The 23,277-nt window shown below is 39.0% G+C and overlaps 1 protein-coding gene and 1 long non-coding RNA gene across 3 annotated transcripts in view; one reads left to right on the forward strand and one right to left on the reverse strand.

Moving 5' to 3' along the window:
• Window positions 1-5,720: 5,720 nt before the first annotated feature.
• LOC124177043 lies at window positions 5,721-8,237 on the reverse strand. Its single transcript, XR_006869503.1, has 3 exons — window positions 8,044-8,237; window positions 7,887-7,978; window positions 5,721-5,956 (listed from the first exon to the last, which is right to left on the reverse strand). It is a non-coding gene; the product is annotated as an uncharacterized LOC124177043 (long non-coding RNA).
• Window positions 6,784-23,277, forward strand: part of LOC124177042 (UNC93-like protein) — a 60,419-nt gene continuing 43,925 nt past the window's right edge. The window contains exon 1 of one of the 2 annotated variants that reach the window (XM_046559090.1): window positions 6,784-7,670. The gene's annotated coding sequence lies outside the window, so the exon portion shown is untranslated. The remainder of the gene's footprint in view (window positions 7,671-23,277) is intronic. The other variant, XM_046559091.1, reaches the window with a different exon arrangement.

Here is a 23,277-nt window from a genome sequence, read left to right on the forward strand (position 1 = left end):
AATAATTGCACCTATGAATGTGGTTGTTTCTGCAGTCTCCCCGTTTTTTTTTTTTTTTTATTTATTTGCAAACGTATAAATACTCGTAATGAATACTCGTAATGCTGGCTGAGAAGATCGCAAATATAAACCGGGAATTCCGTGCTATTTAATATTGAAGCGTCGGACGATAGTGAATTTTTATTTTGTATGTTTCTTTCAATTTCAACAATATACCAAGTATGACGATAAAATAAAGCGAAAGGAAGGTTTTGTTTATTCGAATAAATTTCATTTTTGTACTCGGTAACACGAATCATTGTTCTGGCCACTTTTTTCCCGGATAATAAGTGACGTTTTTCCAGATCGGAAAAACATTTCTTTCGACATATTTGGTAACTCAACTTCTTGTTACTCTGGTTACTTCGGATAATTGTCCAGCAATTTTTTAAAATCTGAAATTGTTACGGAAAATTAACCGCTTTGCAGAAAATGACGTATCGACGTTGGCTTGGAAATTATGAATAAGATACTCGCGAACGTCAAGCGTCAATTTATTCTGTCAGATTTTTCGGAACGTTGTAAGAAATCGGGCAAAAGAAAGGCAAAGGATTTTAAAACAAATGGCAATGATATTTTCAAATCAAGAAACTGTTCGTGGTAGGGTATCAAAATATTTGCAATTACGAGTAAAAGAATTTTCTCTAACTTTTCAGGATATCAAACAAGTCGTTGGAAAAATTTCAAGTCTTACAGCTTACAACTTCGAAACTTAGGTAAGCGAAATTGACGTACAGAAAAAAGTCCGAGTGATTTCTTTTTGGAGATAACGACGTAGTATATCGTATGCCACAGTTACAACAAAATTTGTAAATTGAATTTGGGTTCGACGCTACGTCATAAGATACAAAATCGCACATGGAATTCCCGGAATAAACTCGGCAATAATCCGTAAAACCCAAGAGCTCTCGGATACCGAATTACAAAGAAGTATAAAAAGGAAACAAAAAAAAATAAATAAAAATAAAAGAACCAAGAATCCAAAGAAAAAAGCTAGTTAATTATTAACTGGCTGAATTGCACGCGAAAAAAACTGCAGAGTTAATGCGAAACGATGATAGAGAAATGATACATCATTCTTTGCATATGATTGTAGTAATGTAATAAGATAACGAGCAACCGATGCGCACTCTTTGCTCGGCCGACGATCGGATCATCGATTTTTCAATTGGTTAATTATATTATTTATATACTCACTACTTACTTCTCAATAACGTGTAACGACTTTTAAACACGCGTCATCGTTAAATCGAGGAATTGCATAATAATGAATTACAAGCATAGTCACTTATACGCTGTGTGTAATAACGATTTACATTTTGCCGCGATTTTGCAGGACTCGACATTTTTTTTTTTTATCTTTCTTTTTCTTTCGTGTTTTTTTGCACAACTTTTTCTATGCCCCGCAACAAAATCCGTCAAATGTTGCAGCAAAATTTTTCCGGGCCGATTATGTTATTAAAAAGACTATTTTTGAGCCACCGGAATTGAGTAGAAGACATCAGAACTCGATCGCTCAATTTGTACGAAATTTCAACAAAGAATCGGAGTCGCAACTTTCGCAATATTTCATTCCAAAATCACAGTCACTATGAACTTTTGAAAAAGCAACAACATACTCAATGTCGTTACTGAGATTTTCATTATTATACATATTATAGGTTGAGTAACTTTTGAGTACTTCAGTTTGAAAATTTGGAAAAAAATTGATCTCGATGAATCGATGAAAAACTGTTCCACTTGTTGCAAATGCGAAAAACCGTCCTGTTCAATTCACTGGTTATAGATTTTTTTTTTGTTTCTTTTTTCTCTCTTCTCTTCTTTCTATCATTTAATTCACTCGTACGAACAATGATTATTGTTCACCGGTTGTATCAAGATGTAGAAAATAGGTGGCACCTGGGTCACATGAGAAACATTAACGCGTATCGCGTAACACTTCCATAGTATATAATGCATCATGCCTTTTACCCGCAGCCATAGAACGAGTGTACAATCATGTGGGCAATAAATAACAGAGAATTTTCAGTGATGAATTATTGCCGTCTATTCGACGACGACGATGCGGCTTTTATTTGCGAATAAACAATTGCGTTTGTGAATTTACGTCGTTGATTTCTCGTCTCAGATGCGTGATCTGCCTTATCTTTTTCCTACCCGCTTCAGCGCGTGCAGTGACAAGGTCCTAAATAACGCTCGAATGTGCCAAGAAATGACGGATCGTTTCGTTAATGATTAACGATAATGATACAGAGCGAGATTTTTCCAGGCGTTGAAGCGAAATCGGGGGAAGAAAAAAAACAAAATTATTACGCAAAATTCCAGGCGACAAATCGCAAGAAATGAAAAAATTAGGGTGGTTAGAAAATCGGTTTTCATGCGATTCAAGTACGTGGATTGTTTATAATAGTCTTGTAAAAATAGGTCTGATTTGAGCTACTTGAGATACGGCTATATTGTCGTGCATCGGGATTTTTTACCCTCAGGAATTCAAAGCGCGAATTCATTTCTGAGCTGCATAGCCGGTGTTTCGAGAAAACATCAAATTTTGGGGTTTTTCGTGTTTTTCTCGAAAACTTCTATCGATAGATGAAAAATTACTTAACCATAGTGCACAGCGGAAGATTGTACATAGAATTATGTCATCGTATGTCAGAAACGAAGTCGGATCAACAAATTAAGACAGAAATCTTACTTATCGACAGCGTTTGGGAAATTTTTTTTAAGTAATTTCATTTATCTTGATTCGTTAATCGAACTCCGTTTCTGAAATACGAGGACACAATTCGATGTAGAATTTTCCGCTCTGCAAGATGGTCAAGTAATTTTTCATCTATCGATAGAAGTTTTTGAGAAAAACGCAAAAAAACGTTAAATCTTGCTGTTTTCTCGATACGCCGGTTACGCAGCTGAAAAATGACTTGAGATTTGTGTTCTCGATGGTGGCAAACTCTTGTAAACAAAAATGCAGCCATAACCCGAATATTTTTAATTCAGACCCATTTTTAGTGGACTTATAACCTTCCACATTGATCGCGCTCTCGTTTCTTCGTTTCTTTGCATCTGTGTACGTCTGTATTTTCAGAGTTGAGCTTACGACCAATATTTGCATTCCGTTTCCCAACGATTCTGAAGCTTCTGCAACTCCTCTCGGCTAATGTGACAGCGGTAGCGTTAAGTTAGAAAAACACATTTGCACCGTGAATCGTGGAAAATTAGAGCAGTGGAACGACGGCGTGACATCTCCCGATAACGGGGATCTAAAATTTCCTTGAACCCGTAACAACGTGACGTCGAAATAGTAAACAACCTTGTCGCAGAAGCGTTGCGCTTAGCCCGAGATTTTCCTTAATTAAAGGTCTGTGATAATTTGTTCAACCTGTTTTCATTACGCATTATACGAAACGAGAGAAGGATTTTGGACGGCATTGAAATCCGCGAACTAGGAAGTTTACGCCGTTTACATGAAAATGAACGCACGCAAGGGTAAAACTGTTATTCACTTCCCACGTACGTAAATGAGAGGGAAAAAAATCAATCGATATCGTAAATAATGATGAATTTCCGACGACTCAAAATGCGATTCGCATTTTGTATAATAGCGACCAGTCTCAGTTGGCAAGTTGTTGTTATTCAGCAGTGACTCTAAGGTCATGGCCCTGAAATTTGTCGCAGTAGCCGGAGATTTCCAATCGAAGTAACTTGTCGATTTCGATCACACGCCTCACGATGCCGCGTGATTTACAATACCTGTTAAAAAAAAAATAAAATAAAATAAAAAACACCGCAAAACTCGGCAAAAATGAAATCGGAAAGCAACGACAGCTGGCACGAAAATTTGAAAATATCGCAGACAGATCGCAGACGTTGTTACACCAATTATTCGTCATGTTCTCTGTGACTCGTCGGCCAACGGTGAATGTGGTGAATAATTTTCCACCGCCGGAACAAAGTCCGGCGTTAATAACCTGCCATGGAATTTCCATTGGGTACCAAATATCGCCGTACAAGGTAAAAACTCGTTAGAACGAAATCTATTACGTTGTGGGATAATTGTCCAACTTTGGTATGCAATTGACGTCGGGAAGAATGATTTGTATGATTCGGAGGCAGTCGGATTGAGCAATCTATTTACCGCACGGAGCACATTCTCGGTAATCTCACATTGGGAAATGTTTGGAACACTGCGATTAAAATTGTTCAACACAAGTTTTTCGCAATTCGTTGAAAAACCGCTTTGGTTCTGCCGATGTCAGAGATTGGGTTGTCAGTCTCAAATATACAGCGAACCGTACGATAATCGATTTGTAAATGTTGAAATTCGGTTTGTCGCATTCGATGAAGCTCTTTTTCACACGAGAATTCGAAAGCGGCATTCGAAAAGCCCTGATACACATCTTCCGAAATTTTTCAAAATTCGTACAATGACATTAGAACACCGATTTCCGAGACGAGATAGACTTTCTCTTGCCAACTTGTAATTGATCAAAGGCTGAATCTTATCCAGAAAAAAAAGAGCGAACAAGTTCTGAAAATTGGAAAAATACCTGTGACGAAAAAAAAAATGGTAAGGATTACAGTATACTATTTTGTATGTAAAATTATAATTATAATATAGTTTATTGCTTTCCATTCGATCAAAGATAATAATACAAAAGAGTTTCGTTTTGCTTAATGATACACGTTTCATTATTTTTACATAATTCTTCTGGTTGTACAGAGTTGGAAAAAAAATAAATACAAACGGAAATTATGAAGGTTTCTTAAATTTAAAAAATATAGGGATTTTTTGTTTTACATTATTCTAATGATTTGTATTTACAAATAATTGCCCTCGGTGATAAATCGCGGTGTGATTATATCGTCGACCTTGCGTCCCGTTTATCGTCCCAGTTCTTTTCTGCAGGTGTTTGACGACGAGCGGCGACAAAAGTAAGTTTCGTTCAATTCTCACAACGCGAGTCTCGGAGGCGCCGCATCTTGCCGCTGCTGACGACCTCGACCATTACCTTTCGCAATGCGTAGGTGCATCGAGAGTTCATTTTAATTTATGTGTGCGTACGCCTTGCCCATGCGCCTCGTCGTTCTTCTCAATAAAATAGTATAAACTGTGCGATTCGTGAAGCGCGAAACTGTTGCGAAAAATTTACAATGTCTGCGGTGTACGAAATTTGCGTATATTATGGTGATTCTCTGATATTTTTGAGATCAGATTTTTGTCCAAGGGAATCGAGAATCGTCTTTCCTTCGTGCGAAAAGTCGTGAGCAAAATTGGAAAATAAGATAGACAAGCAGCCTTGACATCTTTTCATCCTGAAAATTTGACTTCGGCTGACTGAAGCTAAAATTCGGAAGACAGTTTTTTTCCACGTACTTAATGCAGTGAAATGTAAATTTGCATTCACGATGTATGATTTTAAACAGGTTAAATCGAAATAAATCAAATTTTTCACCTCATATTGCACGTACAGTGAATACATAATTCGCTCATTGAAGTTATCCTATCTTTGGGAATAACGATAAATAGCGTAATTATCATTTTTGTAATCCACAAGGATTTGAATGCGAAGATTAACGTGAAACAGTTTAATAATATTCAATCGCACACAATATTCGTCGATAAGCTAAATAATTTTTGGTACCAGTGTTGTTTTTTTTTCCTCTTTTTTTTATTACTCCTCAGTTACACAAAGTGATAAATCAGTTTATTCAAATTAGCTGTAAAACATAACGGCAACATTTGTAAAACACAGATGTATATGTATAGTTGCTCGGACCTGTGGGCGTAATTCTTCATTCATTCGTGTTTTAGTGTTTTTCCTTCATTCGATCAACTTCGAAATGAACCAACTTTTTTTTTTCCTTATCCCTGATATCGCGAGGATGCAGGCAGGATAAGAGGTGGAATTTGTAAAATCTGCAATGATGAATGTATGCAATTATTTGTCTATGTGCTTGAACATCTTTTCTTTTTTTTTTTTTTTTGTCATCTTTTATTTTTATTTTTTACTTAAATGACACCAAAATTACGCTACAGTTCAGTCACGGTGGCTGCATATATATTATATATATTTACATGACACCGTGAATTATAGGCAGGTTCTGACAGAGGTGAAAGGTCATTTTGACGAAGTGAATTCGTACTATAAATTTCAAACATCAAATATAATTCTTGTGTTAATACGAAAAGCGAAATTTTGGTAGCGGCTGAAGTTTCGAGTCGACCAAATATCGGTCTCAACATTCGTACCAACTCCCTTAATTTCCGATAACGCGATGACTCGACTTCTCACCCAGTTCCTTGAGCTACTAGTTTCTTGTCCATAACCTAACCCAACCTAACCTAACCCTAAGATCGACGGACGATGATCCCGTCAGTCGGCGATATTATAACACCGGTGTCCGAAATCGTGATTTAATAACATTCGCGTGAACGATCGTCGAGACTGCGAGGCATCGGGCATCTGGCTAAGAGACGCGTCGAATCAATGCCTTGAGAAGAAGAGGGGTGCCAATTATCAGCGTTGTGCTTTGGAATGTTCGAATCGTCGAAGATCGGCGGTTATTGGTGGGATCGTCACGAGGCTGCTCGCAAGTTTGCCTACCTCGGAACCGATTGTACGTACGAATCGGGGGAGAGCCGGCGTCGTTGGGAGGTAAGGTGGGGGGTGCGCTATCGGCACCTCGATTCCCCGTGACGTCATAACCCCGATACTTCAAGTATAGCCGTGCTCGCCGCGAGGAGTCGAGTCTTACGAGAATCGCGATCGAGTGCATCCGAGAGAACGACGAAACGTTGTGAACACGGACCGGCATCAAGTAAAATCGAACACCCTTCGTACGTTAACGATTTCGAGAGCAAAAAGGGCCAAAAAATTGCCGATCGGCAATCGAACCTGCGAAAAAAGGTCAAGTGAAAAGGAGACTTCTCAGCTACGTTGATTTCGGAAGAGATCGGTAACCGAAACGAACCGATTTTTTTTTTTTTTTTTTTTTTTTCTATTTACCGATTAACCAACCGATCTTTCGCGCCGCTTCTCGAACAAGGTACGATAAGCAAGTGTGCGGCAGCGGCAGGTGGTTGGTTGCGAATCGGTAGCCGATCGCGACGGGCAGGCGAGGCGAACGCTCGCCTTCGTCGTCGTTATCGAGAGTAGTCTCAGGCTCCGGGCTTGGGAAACTAAAACCTGCACTCCAAAGTGCGTCCGGCTCGTGCTCAGTTGTCTCCGAACCCCCGATCCGTTCGGACGTGACTTACTTACGCTCTGCTCGACGACTCGAGGAGCGAGAGAGACCGTTTTTTTCATAACGATTTTACCGCGTATACTGCACTGCAGCACTGCACGAAACTGCGAGCGTATTACACGTGTTATCACCTCGCCGTTTCAACCGAGTGCCAGTAGACGTATCCGCATCGCATATATCGTATAAATAATTCGGGGTGACCCCAATCCGGTCGTAATTGTTTATGACGTTACCGATCTTGACTTTGTATTCGAATTGTGTGAATAACCGATTAAAGTGTGTATGTCATCCGCGCCCCGCAGCCCAGAGACAAAAGTAAAACCCGACGCTGGTTCACGATTTACCGATCTTCGGACTACTGCAGACTTCGTAAAAAACCCTAAGACGTGAGTAGTTTGACTTATCTTACTGCCGATTTTTTTTTGCTGTTGAATGCGCGTGCGTGTGTGTGTGTGTACCGTTGCCTTATAAGCTCAAAGGAATTTCACCCTCTACGTTTGCCCGAAATCGAATAAAAAAATCGGTGCCGATCGGTTGTATAAAAAAAAAAAAAAAAAAAAAAAAAACCATAATTCTTCTTCGAAGAAATTATAAATACTCACATTCTCCTTAAACTTTCGGTAGCATGTCAAACTTTCGAATATTCCAGTGCGGCAGACATTGACATTCAATGCAATGCTAAAATCAGCGTATTCTGTAAATTATAAAAATGATTAATATCGGGAAATGAGTTCACCGTAAATTTTTCACTCCGCGTACCTTTTAACGCGCTCCGATCATCCGCAAATGTCAATATCGCGCTCGTACTTTGCCGATTTTTTGTCTTCCCCCCCCCCGATTTTAGGGAAAGATCGCGGTGTAGTGTAACAATTAATTGAGAATTCACCCAGCCATACGGTCCGAGTCAATCAAACGCGTCCCATGCATCAACAGCTACGGTGACCTACGTTAACGAACGTGTGTATTATTAACACCATTGTATTCTAAGTCAGGTGTATACCTGTGCCTTATACATACATTCGCACGTATATTTGAACGATACCTCGGGGCTACATGCGGTAAATGTATATATATATACATTTTGTTTCGAAACGGCGCTGTTAGACTTTCTAAAGGCTGAACTACTAGACTCCTCCTCCCCTTCCAACGCTATTCGTCTACGCGGTATTTTCATCTCTCTGATATATATATATATATATGTATTTTTTTTTTTTTTATGTTTCTTTCTATAATTTCTCTGTCTTTGATTTCCTCCTCTGCGAGATATATAAATACACATATATATATGTGTGTAAATAAAAGTAGATGCGAAATTTTTGCGAAAATAAATGAATAAATTAATTTCTACACGGTTCAACGTTGTGCAAATTCTTTGTATAACACCGTCTAAGTTTATCAGTCAAGATTATTCATTCGAATGTTCATAAGATGAGCGAAATTCTTTCGCAGAAAGTTTAATCTCACACGAGTGCCAGAATCAGGCAGGTTCGTTTTAATACGACTTATACTATGCATGTACTACGCGGTTGTGGAAACCGAATATCTACGTGTAATTCGCACGCGCAAATTAATTTTACAATCACTCTTCCGCGAATTGCGATATTAATTCTAATCTAGATGAATATATAATTACGTAGTATATTGCTCGTTACAGAATATACGTAGTGTGTACATGTACTATGCATGTAACTTATGTACGAGCACGAGCGCATAAAATTTCTATATGTTACCTGCAGGTTAATGCAATTATTACCGTTAAATATTTCCGCATGCGATCGAGTTGACGCCATGTCGTAAAAACTTTGAGGTAAGAAGAAAAAACAGGCGCATTTTAACGATTTTCTTTTTCGGGGGGGGGGTTTATTATCTTCCGAACCGAATCTGAATTTCTGGGATTGATTTTTTTACTGGGTGAATCGAAATTTCTTTCTCACTAGGTGCGAACAATTTTCTCACTCTGGTATTACATATATTATTGTTTTTCGTCACCGTAAAGTTTCGTTGCAAAAGTTATTTCCAAAAATAAACAACAACAATTTATACATCGTTAATGCAAATTCGCAATCACGATATGTGTATCATTGGTGCATCGTAAATAGCTTAATTTACAAAAGCGATGCGAGGGCAATGCGCTGACTCAGCAATATATAATGTACATATACAATATATATGTATATATAACCCTGAAACGAGCCGTAATGCACTCGCATTACATGTATATACATGCTGGAAAATTCATGCTGTGTGCATTTGAGGCCTGAACCGTAATTCGCATTTTTGTTAACGAAAATATGATTCAAGTACCGGAGTTGCGGTGTAATTAAACCGATGATGAAACTCTGAGTGGAAAAAAAAACGCACTGATTAAAATAACTTCCACCGCATCGATACAAATTTCCTTTTTTGTAATCGATCAGATAACAGAACAAGTCATTGATGTATGGAATCGAGTTTCTGAGAAAAGATTAAAAAGGAAATGAAACTTATTAAGAGGACGAAAAAAAAAGAAAAAAAATTTTACGCACGGAAACAGTCGTTAAGCTTGTCATCGACTGTTACGTTTATTGGTTAAATTTTTCCTGCTATCGGAGGAGCGTTTTTAATTTGAAAAATAAATCCGTTTGTCCAAAGGACTTAACGTACGTGTACAACGTCTATTACAGACATCATACGAGATACGAAATAGTATAGGAGAACGAAGAGAATGCAGATGCAACTACGAGACTGCAAGTACAATAATTAAATATGGACAGGATATAACGGATATACACAGGTATTGTAGATATTATTCGCATTGAATCAAAAGTGGAAATTTCAATGCAACTTCCGCTCGTTAAAAAAGTATTGTAATTTCATCCCGAAGGACGCGTTTATACACAATCACGTAGGTACATACCCACCTATAAGCCATTCTACAACAATTATAAATCGCCAAGAATCGTTCAAGCTAATCGATTAAATCAGATGTAATCATTTTTGACGAGAATAAAAGAAAAAATTTAAACGTTCGTGTTACGCGTGTAAAGAGGCAAGCAAAGGCAAACGGACGTTGTGAAAAAAAAGAAAAGAAAAAAAAAAAACAAAAAACAACAGCAACAAAAAATGAAAAATAATTTCCCGCGGGCGTGTTTTTTAATCAGTGATTGCACATCGTTCACCTTCGAATCGATCGGCGCAGTTTTTTCGTGTTCCCAAAAGGAAAAGAGTTGTGGATTCGATTTTTTTCAAACGAATTTTGGGTACGCGGCGAATTCTTGGCCAAGTTTCTGGCCCAAAGGCTAAACAAGCACCACGACCGCTGCCCGAGGAAATCGTTCGAAAATGCAGGCTACATTTGAGGCGTTTTTATTTTCACCAGATTTCGATATCGACGTTATTGCGAAATTGCACGAGATTTACGAGCGACCATTAGAGCTCGAAACGCTTCTGCGTGAGACTGTGAATAACACGTTATTAGACAGAGTGTAAAAATCCTCGAGAGTATTTAAAACGAATTATTTTTAATCCTTGTTCTCAACTTTTTCCACTGAATTCCTGGGAATGCGATAAATCATTTTGCCGTATCAAATAATGGCTGAGGCGATAAAAAAGACAGATGGAGAGAGATCGGGTTAATTGAGGAATAGCTGATTTTCACACGCCTTACGAGACGACGGTGTTATTCGCTTTGATCTTGTACTCGACGAAAACAATTAGTTATAATAATTCAGCCTTCCACGCAACTTCGCGATATTCTTTCTACGTATTATAAACGTGAAGATCTGACACACGGTTCAAGATTGATTAAACTCACGTGTCCGCGGTTAATTATAAACGTCATTTTTTTTTTTTTTTTTTTTTATATATTGCCTCCGTATTATCGACGATTGCGTAATCATGTTTGAAAGTACGCCTGCACGACGCTAATAATTCCATTTAACCCAATGTAATAGAGTGGAAAAATGATGTTCCGATAATTTTTTGTTGTATAATTTTCAGGAAATAACACCCAATTGATATACACTTTAGTGTGTTCCATTTCTATAAGGCATTTGAAAAAATTTGTCCAAATCGGAGCTGGGTTGATGTTTGAAATTTGAAAAGTTCCAAAAGCGCGTAATTTCTAATTGTTTGGTTGCGAAACTTGGAGTAAAGAAATCAAACCTTTACCAAACAACAAAGTTTCAAATGTTCGCGAGACCCAATGGCGAAGAATAAAGTTTCGATAGACTAAAAATTGAAAAATTGAAACATACTCGCACAGCGTAGTTTCCTCAACAAATGCGTGTGAAAAATCATAAAAACCAAAAATCGCAATTATCCGGATTCCGAACGTAAAACTATCGAAAATCCAAAACAAAGAAAGATGAAAGTGTGAAATTTCACTTGACCGAAAATCTTCGATCATTCGGAACTTGGATGTCTCAAATTTTTTCATTTTCGCACTTTTGGAACTTTGCACTTGCGAAACTTGGACCGTCGTGTTTTAAACCATTCGAAACTTTGATGTTTCGTCAAAGTTTGATTCCTTTCAATTAAGTTTCGCCATAAAATGATTCTGAATTTGGCGCTTTCGGAACTTTTCAAATTCGAAACTTCTACCCCGCTCCTCCACATCTATCCTTTCCTCTTCCTTGTCGCAAGCTTCGAAGCTTAAACGCAAAGTTTGCCAACACCTTTCCACGTGACGAACAAGCGCGTGCAGCAGCGGTGACATACGACACTTGCATACGTATGTGCAGTGCCATGTAAGCGATTAATGCAAGAGCGTTAGATATGGGTAAAGGCGGAATCAGGACAGGGTCTCTTTGATTCGTCAGCCATTGTGCCTCCTCGTCGTACAAACTTATATACATATATATTATATATATATACATCAATCGTTTCGAATTTAACTTATACACGACGATACATTTAAACGATCTCGTCGTGTACGCCTTTTTACGTGATTTGCATATCGATGGGTCTGCACACCTCGGCGTACGTACGCAGGCACCTCACATCAATCGGCGCAACTTGACGTTGTTCCTCATTCGACGTGGTCGCCATGCCGATAAGCGCTCCAACAAGTTCGCGAAATCGGCTCTGCGGTTCGAATTTACGTTTAAATAAGGATTCGCGGATATCGAAGAACCGTTGAAACGATCTGCGGGAATGAAAATTGTCGTGTAAGATCCTCTTGCGCGTAAATTGGAGTATGCTTCGACCGAGCAATGCGTGGAAATTGTCATTGCCGAATCTCGTTGCGGAGGGGTTGAAATTGCAAAATCGTTCACTGATGATAAATTTGCGGACGGTTGGACAAGCCGTTTTAAAATGAAATCCGACTATCAGCAGTAGGCCAAGGCTGTGACCCAGGCTCGGGCTTTCACTGCGAAAATGAGCCGCGGTATAAATAATGACTCAAATAGGACACATAATTAGCGACATGTGTTATTTGTCGCACAAACAAATGTTGCATAGCGTTGTACACATATTTCTCTTGTCAGTTCGGCCGCGACGAATCGATAACTGGAAATTTTCCATTCTGTGGATTAATAGTACGGTTATGTGTACATCTGTGATGCAATTTGAACAAAAATTTCGCACTGTTTAATCAAGTGACAATTTCTCGTCGTTAATGTTTTATTTTTTTTTGCTTAACCCAACTCCGTTGAACCGAACTCCTTACTTGAAATCGTACGATCAATTTTGAAATTAATTAGTCTGACTGATGGCCGGAATCATTTGTTCTTAAAATTTAACATGGTTGTAGCTATCGTTGGGAAAAATTAATTGCTGAGCCGATATTGCCTGGGTTGTATGTATAATTAACGCTTACAATCATTGAACGTTCCTTTTCTTTTTATTCACTAAGCAGCAGCGGCGGTTCAAATTAAATTGCTTCTATCAATGAATATACAAGTTGTTTGTATAAAAGTTTTAATTGATGACGCGAACAGATGAAAAACCTCTTTAACAATTGCGGAAATTTTAATAACAAAACAAGGAAAGTAGGAAGGTTGAGTAACGAAACCACCTGTTATCAGTTTACAATTTAATATCGATCAGATGTGCACACCGAGAGAGTAAATACACTGAAATCGTTGATTGCTGTTAGTTCCGCTTCGTTTAACGCTTGTACCGTTGTAGAAATGAAAAGAAGATGAAGTTATTACGCGTAATGTACAGGCGATTTAAATACCGTGTAGAAGAATATATTCTGCTCATATGCGTCGTGGAATTAAAAAGTTGAATGTAAAATTCCATAGGCGTTCGTTTTGCGTGTATATGTATACAATTTAGAAAGGTTTCTCGATCAGGTGCGGCTTAAATGTGGTGGAAGGAGATGCTCGAATTGTATTACAAAAAGTGAGCAAAAAATTGGATTCATGATTTCATCTTGTTTTTCTTTCGTTGAAAAATGTGACTAAAAAAATTCGAGAAAATCGTTGACGAGAGAATAATTATTTGGGTAAGAATGAAACACCGATTTCGACGAATCGTCATTAGTAAAAGCAGCAACAGCAGCAGCAGCGGTCAATTCCGATCTATGAAATGTGTAGTACAAGCTTTTGTTGATGACAATACCATTCAGGGACCTTTCACCGCCACAGGAAGTTTGTCTCGTAAACATGGATCTCTCTTTCTCTTTTGCCTTTCGTACGCTTACATTCTGCACAGATCAAACCTGATAGTTTTACGATTACGAGAACTGTACACGAAAGTAATTTCAACTATCCATTACACGCGTACCTTCACTTGGAAAAAAATAAAACGGATATAAAAGTACGAGAGAAGAAAAGGGGTTCCGCTCTCTTCGACTATACTTGTACGCGTTTGACACAAAAAATACTTTCGTCGTTACCATGCTATTTTGCCAATCTAAATATTCCGTGCAATTCGTCCAAATATTGGACGGAGAAACAGGGCGAACAGCCTTGACAATTATAATACATTTCGGTAAACAAAATGTGTCAGAATCATTATGGGACACGCAGTTGTGCAAACGATCATCGGCCGATCCACATATCTACAGAGTAGATCTACTCTGACTCAGTTGCAGATGTCGATCGCTTAATAACAGGTGTTTCGCCCTCGCCTGTTTATCTCTTATTGTTTTATTGTTTTATTTTGTTTTTTTCTTTATTAAACAAATACATGCCTCTGACGATGCAGGATTTTACAGATGCGTAACCAATCGCGATGGTGAAAGTACGATGACCGTATTTCATCCGTATTGTTGACGCGGAATAATAGGTGTAGGTTGAAATTTTTATCGGTCAGGTACATTGATGGTTCGAAAAAATACAAGTGTACACGGTGTTCTGGAATTACTATGCAACAATTACGTAGATGGAGAGGGAAAAATTAACTCCTTCTTACTGAAAAGCAAAAGAAAAAAAAAAAGCGGAAGCTGATTTTATTCTGCCAAGACATGTAAGGTCGGTTTCCTCCATTATTTTCAGCGAGGGACGAAAAACAATGGAAATTACGGGTCACTCGGTGTACGTACATGTACGTGCTTGTGGCAATGAATGTGACTTTTGAAGCTAATTAAACAAACTACTTGTTATTGTGCGTGCGTGCGGGATATAGTGATTAATGGAGGGTTTGACATTCTGCAAATCTAAGCAAATAACACGTTCTCCGTCATTGGGATGACTGAGTTGAGATTTTAGTCAAAGGAATATGTTATCCTGCATTCACATCGGCGATAATTTATAGTCTTTTTACCTGTAACGTGGGGATAATTATACGGTTTTAAAAGTCAGACACGAAATACAGAACGTGAAGTTGTAGACTGTTGTAAACTCGTCTCGCGTTACGTTTGCGTTAAAAGCAAGAAATAAAAATGACAGACTGAGACCATGGCCTAACGAGATCAATATGGCTGCCGGGGCTCTCACTTGGGATTTTATATTTCCTCCAGGATGATTTCCGGCACTCGCCCGTTACCGATCGGCATTCCACGCGGAAGCGAAGGACGGCAGGAATGGTTAAAGGTGTCGTTTCACCTTGAAAGAAATCGTTAAAACTGAAAAATCAGCCCGCAAAACTCACCCATAAATTATACGTCTGTGAATAACTAAACGACATATGATCCTGCGACCAAATGTTGAACGTCTAAAAAGAAGGGGGGAAATCAGTTGGTTACCGTCGATCGCGTCAACTTCGTCCGAAGGTTGCGTTGTATACGTTATACACATGAATATAGTAGCGACAGGCGACCAAAGGCGTCCTTGCGCGGTGAGAGAGACGCCGCGTGATAAACACGTGCGTGGATATTGTAAACACGAATTAGAAATGTCGCAAGAAATTTCGTGCCGAGTTGTAGACCGCAGAGAACGCGACAGCTGGTGTGAGTGGACTCATGCCTCTCATTCTTTCTTGCGGTATGCGCTGTGGTTGAGGTTAGGTTAGGTTAGGTGAGGTTGGGTTGGGTTGCGTTAGCTCAGGCGTACCTGTTTGTACGGGTCCGGGGAGTCGTGCGCCTTGGAAAAGTTCAATCGGCACACACAATCGCCGATAACTCAAGCATAACAGCGAGGTGAGTCAGACTCCTGCAACGATCGTTAAGACGCAAAGCACGATCGCGAAACATCATTTCGTACGATGTCCCTTTGCCGATGACACGCTGACCACGTGTAATATGTCAAATTACTGTCGCGTACCTTTAATAATCGCAAGGTATGCATGTAAGAAAGTACATGCTGCTGCTCAGGTTCTCTTTAGGTATATTGATTTCGTTACACCCGCCTGCCTGTGTCAATTGGCTGAAGGTACTCGAATCATTGAAGCTGAATAATCGCATTGGTGTTTTTGGGCTGAATTGGTGCGTCAAAGATCACCCGGAATTCGCTTCTTTGTCCTCGTTGGTTTTTGACCCGCTGAATGAGGAAGGGGGAATTTTTTGTTCAAGGAAGAAGGTGAGATAAACCATGGAAAACATGACTGGAGTGGCAAATAACGAACTGTAATTCAAATCAACCGAGTACAACGAACGACCTATGGCTCAGTGACCATACGGACACACAAAGGGGCTTATTATTATACAGATCTGGTATTAAGAAAACCGGCGTGTATCGTGTGATTCATCGGGTACGACAATAATTGATTTTTCCTCGCGCGAAACGTTTACATTGGTACCTATAGGTATACTTGACCACCAGACCGAGCTTCGATATGTATAGCTTAACGCGATGATGACCAGTGTTCAGTCAGCGACATTCAATTATCTTTTAAAGGTGTCTCACGGTCGTAAAACGGAAAAGAAAAAAGTGCGCATATTTTTGTTGCCATACATTCAGCTCACTTGCGCTCGGCTCGATTTGGTGTTTTCTTCTATGAAAATATAAGGTGAATCAACGTGCTTTAACAGCTTTGTGAGTTCTTCAACGAAATGCGTCTCATACATTTTTTTCCCAATATTTAGTCACACGTAGTAAGCAAGGCTATCTTTCTGCGACATATCGCTAACATTCGGAATCTCCACTCGGCTGTCCAACTAAACTCGTGCATCCATTAAAGACGTGAATCATTCCCACGTAATTTTCGAAACAAATAACTTGAAGTGAAAAAGCAAAATTTTCAGCTTTTAGACCATCGTCGCTGGTAAAACGATAGCCAAACAAATCCTGCCGTCGTCTTCTTTGGCCCGAAATATCAACCGATGACCGTTAAGCGATGCGAACGATCGTAGAGCAGAATCAAAATCCGAAGCGGGCAGGGCGGCGGCCATGTTGATTTCTGTCCTATCAAACAAACGAAAAGAAGCGTATGGAACCCTTTGATTAAATCGTATCAATTCCGTTTTCCTTCACATCCACGGCATGATGACCGGTGTAAACAAGCGTCGAATACCGATATACCGTCCGTAATTAGCGTCGGCGCGGGGGGTGGTCAGCGGTTACAAGTCGTAAACCGCGCTGTTCGGGCCGCAGGTACGAATCGTCCTAACCTAACCCATATGGCTGATATCGTTGCGCTCGTAGCTGTGTTGAATCGATGCAAACGCACCGCGTGCCCGCCGTCCCGGAGAATGACACGCCACGCGTCTCGCATGACAAGCGTGCACCACACACGCGTGACCCAAGAAGCGTGTGCACAAGCCGCCTACCGTACGTACTCTGGATCGTGAATACCTGCGAGACATCCAATTCGGCGGCTAATCGCGCCGGTCGAGCATCCGCGTTCTTAAAGCTACTCCTTCACGTACTGTGTACGCCACATAAGCTTATCGTTATAATGTTAATTCGCATTTAGACAACGCGACGTGCATTTTTTACGCGCTGAATACTCGTGCCGTTTTTATACAAGCTTCGAAAATTCGCATCATTGATATTTGAGGTTCATGATCAGACTTCAAATTAGGTTGTAGGGAAACTTGGGATTTCGGTATCAAACGAAATTGACTTCTCTGAACAGACGATTTAAATCTTCTGCTCACTTGCATCCTGCTTTCGGCTGTTGGACGATACCATTAAAACTGCAGTTAATATCTTGACTGTTTTCATCGTCAAGCAAAAGTGTCTCATGCAATGTAAATAGGAATGGTTGCTATCGAATCGCTAGATTACACGTAGGTGCCAACTATACTAAAAACTAAGTGCTTCCAGCTATCGTTAGGAGAATGTGTCTTACTCCATATATCTATGTCGTGGCTTATGGCTAGTCAAGTGTGCCTGTAGCGGTGCCGATAGGAATCGCGTGGGCGAAATGTGCACTCAGGCTGTATCTTGAGCAACCATATATGTATATGCAAGCACATGACGTTCGATTTCTTATACATTTCCACAATTCCATGAAGGTTGAAATGGGCCTTGACATTGCTGCTTCTACTTCTTAATCTTGTTTATTTCTTTAGAGGAAAATCATTAGACGTACCGATTCTCGAGCTAATCTGAACCCATATGCTTATTGTTATAGCTTGAACTTTGAACATAGTTAATGCCTCATTTTTCTCGAAGCGTTTAAAGCCCGAGTTACGTGCATCGTTGGTAATTTTGTGAAACTTTGCAGCACTCCTTTAGCATCGGGTTAATTACCTGCGCAGTTACCGATCATTGTCACGGACTCTGAAGGCAATGTCCTGAGTATTTATAGGATCCTGAATGCCTAGGCGATGTGGGCGTAGGTGGAGGTCGGCCGTCTCTATACGCTGTGACAATTATAGACGATTGCATGTACGTATGGTACACATAAATGTGTGTACGTTCGCCAAGTAGATTTTTCGACGTCGATGGCCAAATATCGGTGCTCCAATCGGCAATTCGTCACGTGTTTTACCTTGGCAGAAGACAGGAACACAGCTCACGGAAAAGTTAAACCTGTGATACAAGTTGTGTTAGATTCCACGCGTCTATTTTGCAAATGCCCGATGTCTAATCGTCACATCTATATGCAATGTAGGTATTACTCGCTCAACCGGTCAACCAAAAATACTTCACCATCCTCCTCGTGTATAGAGAAGTTTTTTTCACCCAATGTAATTGTTGTGCGAAAAATTGTTTGCGCTTAATTCGAAGTTTATATCTTAGTAATTATACAGCGTTACTTGGGATGTCAAAAGAGCGCATACAACATCTTCCGCGCTTTTATATACAATATACGTACGTTATTATACATAAACGCGATATGTAACAGGACAGATAATAGCAGAACAGAATCGTAATTTCAAGAAAATCACGCCTCTATTATTACGTTATTATAGTTAATTGCGTTATTGTGTCTGCGTGAATCTCGTTCTTTTTATCGCAATGAATCGTCCAAATATAATTACCCCGTTTCACGTTTTACACGTATAATTTTTCTCAATAATAGTAAAATCTACTTTAATACGACATGTGCATTGCTCTTCTGCACTGTTATGTACGTAATATTCTATTGTAATCTATACACACAACTCTCGCGGAGATTTCAATGTTCCTTTACACGATACTTACGTTACACGCGTTGCACGTCGTACGTACATACAAAACTATATTATACAGCATCTCGTTACAGATGCAACAGCCATCGCTACTCAGTATGAAAATTATGCATTTGGGACGAGGCAATTTACTCCACGTCGATCTCGGACATTCCCAACTCTCCTTCTCGTGTAACTCGATTATATCAATCTCCATTTGTAGCTACCTCACAAGTTGTACGCCTCTTTTATTTCTCTCTCTCTCTCTCTTTCTCGCGTTTACGCAAGTAGCCAGACCGCTTTTCTGATAAATAAATATGTATCTATATCCGCGTAACTACGTGCATACAGATTTATCATATTCCCAAGCAGATATCGCTTCTCGCTTATCCAGGCGTTCGATTCACTCGATATTGAACATCTATGCCATCCGATATATTCATGATTCTGTCAAATTCCACGGGATGCAGATTTTCGCATAAATTTATTTATTTTAATTAATGGTAATTCGCGACATGATCATATCGTGTATATGCTCTTTGAAAATCAACGCGTTAATTGTTATAACTGTTCCCGTAATGCAGTACGTTTTATAAAGTAAAGTTATACGCTTGACTGTCGCATTACAATACAGAGTATTTCATACCCATAATATATATATATATATATATATATATATATGGTATATATTTTCATTTGATCCGATTCGTTCAGTGTAATCCCGGACAAATAACGGAATCTTGCGTCTTACTCGAGCATGTGTTACATATAAGATGACGGTGCGTGTACACCGGTATACATAACAGGTATTGTACGAAGATTTATTCAAGTTATTCGCATCATGTCCGTTAAACGCTGATTATATGTGAGTAAACGAGTAAACATGGATAAAGTGCCTCATTGCAGCGGTGTTATACGTTATATAATAACGATAAGTGAGATGTGTGACAAGGAAAATTATAAAAACAGTAGGATGTTGAAAAAATTGTAACGGAGGAGAAAATGTTTATTGAAAATTTCAGATGAGAATGTATGACAAGCGATAGAACGCGTTGTATTGCATACCTAACCTAACTTGTCCTAACCAACCTACATATTTTACGGAGATATATGAAGATGGAATAGTTTCAATGAAATAAACATATAAACGGAGTCGTCGTCAAGACCGGAATATATTCATTAGCTATTTACGTACGTACATTTCGGGTACCTAGACATAAAATGCTATTTTGAGCTCCTGAGTGAGAGAATTTATACCAAGTATTGAAGCCTGAACAATTTGTGGGACTATGCAAATGACAATCAGTGTGTTGACGGTAGTGAGTAAAGCATCTCAAGTTATTTTGGATTTTTTATTTCTTCGTTTTCTTACCCGTTTTCTTTTTTTTTTTTGTCTTCTTCCATTTTTGTTTGATGTATCACAATGTTTTTGGTCTCCCATTCACGAGTTTTGAAATACTCAACGTATATGTGAGAATTGTGTTATCATAAGCGAAACTTCTACATACCTCAACGTTTTAATTTATATTTCTGCAGTGTAGATAAAGCTGTCGTGAAAATTTCATCTCGTACAACATATGACTCGGAAATGAGAACCACTTTATACTTCAACATGGCCGCCGTGCCGCCGACACGCTTGCGATTTTATTTCGACTCTAAAATCCTTTTTGGCACTCATTTGCCGTCGGTTCCGATATAATATCGAAGACAATGATAGCAAGAAATGTTTAGCCGTCATTTCATCCGCGGATATGACGATTACAACTCTAAAAATGCGTATTACACAAAAGCCACTGTAGTGGCACTCTTTTTTTCTTTCCCTTTTTTGTCATTTCTTTTTATATTCCGTGCAAAAACTTGAATTTGGTTCTTATCCGAAAATTGAATAATTTTTATTTTCATACAAAATATTAAACACGCTGCAATGATGCAATATGTATGAAATACAGCACAATGTGTAACCTTCGAAAATGCGTGAAATATCGTAAAAAAATTTCGGATGATTATTATCAAAAGATCAAAAAAGAAAAAAAGAAAAAAACAAGATTTCCGATTATTACTGCTGATCAAGCTTCGTAAGATTTTTATCATTTTATTCTTCATGGATTTTCGACGATAATTGCCTCCCTGAAAAAATTCTCGGCATCTTCACCGCGGCATTGCAGTTACGCGACTGTACAATCGTGCAAGAGCTAATGAGAAATAAAAGAAAGAAAAATTCCAAGGGCAGACGAAAACGTCATCGATATTTCGGAACCTTGATTTTTCACACTAAATAAAAATTAAACGATTTATCGCACGTACAATCTACGTCATTCCAGCCTGCGATTCACGATCAGTCTCGGACAGAAACGAAGATGAATTATCACCGTGAATATAACTGACCTGGTACAACACATGGCGGCAAGTCTGAGGTCAAGTACGCGAATTACACGAACGCAAGTCATATATATATAATACATACATATATATATAAATAACGCACACGCGAAGGAAGGTATAAAATCGATTTAAATATGTAGAGAAAAAAAAAAAAAAAAAAAGAAAAGAAAACGAGAGAAAAATCAACGGTGTTTATAAATTCTTTCAATCAGAGCCGCAGAATGAAATTGCACGTTGTAATTGATTGCGGACGCGTTTAGATATACTATATGACCCGAAAACCATTCATCCGTGCTTGGCTCTCTCTCTCTCTCTCTCTCCAATCTTTTCTCCTATCGAAACCGCAGACCGCAAACCGCAAATCGCAAATCTACCGTTTCTAACACCGCGCGCGATTCACGATCTGAACGTATTTCCAGGCTCACACATTGTGCTCTGCTCATGGGCTACGCGATGATTACCAATTCTTCTTCTTCTTCTTCTTCGTATTGTTTATTTTTCCCCTTTCTCTTTCAAGCAATGCGGGATGAAATTAGTCTAACCAGTTTGGACCGGACCGCAATTAGTGCTGCACGTGAAGATGCGTGCTGCAGCGTTCAGCGTCGAGAGCTGATACATACACAGATCAATTAAAACTGGGATTTCGGTACAAACCGATTTGAACCGGCTCTTACCGGTTGCTTCAAATGGATTAAATTATTCTATCCACCCAGTTATCGTTTTCGTTATTATCATTATTATTATTGTTGTTGTTATTATCATCATCATCATCGCTCGAGACTCGAACGACAGGCGATGCGGTATTCGAATTTCAAACACTCGGTGTAACGTCTGTATAAGATAATCGATAATTCCACGCGATAATCAATTGTTTGGACAATCGGTTGAAAATTTATTCCTAACGATTGTCTGGAGCGTGAAATTTTGAAATCTAGGAATATGATTACGCTTAAATTCAGCTATCGAGTTTTTCACGATTCGATACTGCGGTATATTTCTGCACGCGTGTATAATCTTTATCGATGTGGAATTTCGCGCCACGAGACGAATTTCGGACGGGTTAACCTCATGTTTTCGTCGAAATGAACGTAGAAATCGTGAAAGTGAAAATATATACACTGCATCGAACTTGCCCGGGTTGCAGAATCTCCTCAATCGCTTAATTACTCCACCGCGATTACATGTTACACGCTTGACTGGGTAGCGATTACCTGAAAAATTCAAATACGCGATCGAGTATAACGAAATCCGAAAATCGTTCCTTTTTCTTCTAACGAACGTTAAGTTTGTTCCTCCGAACAACCTCGAAATAGTCTCTCATCTGTATTCGATATATAACGTAGCAATTTGCGTGCGGATAATATATTCGCACCAACGAATATAAAATTTATACGTACATTTTTTTTCTCCTTTATTTTTTCTCTTACCTTGGTTTTATTTATTTACCATCTCTTGTGTCACCGTCGGTAGCTTTAATACTAGCATTCATAGATCTATAGCGAGTGAAATAAAAATCCTTGATCACTGACGTCGTACTCACAAGTTGGTGCGACGTATAGTCTCCAATCGACATATCAAACTTTTGAGCTTTCATTTTAGAGAAAATACTCTTATGCAAGAGTCTGTACACGTATAATATATATATATATATATACTGCAGTGATCATTTCCGTTCCCGGAAATCGATTGACGTTATTCGTCCACCTGTATCCGTGTATATTCTACATATAACCGGATGTTAC

Source organism: Neodiprion fabricii, chromosome 2 (genome assembly GCF_021155785.1).
Source record: "Neodiprion fabricii isolate iyNeoFabr1 chromosome 2, iyNeoFabr1.1, whole genome shotgun sequence".
NCBI classification, from domain to species: domain Eukaryota; kingdom Metazoa; phylum Arthropoda; class Insecta; order Hymenoptera; family Diprionidae; genus Neodiprion; species Neodiprion fabricii.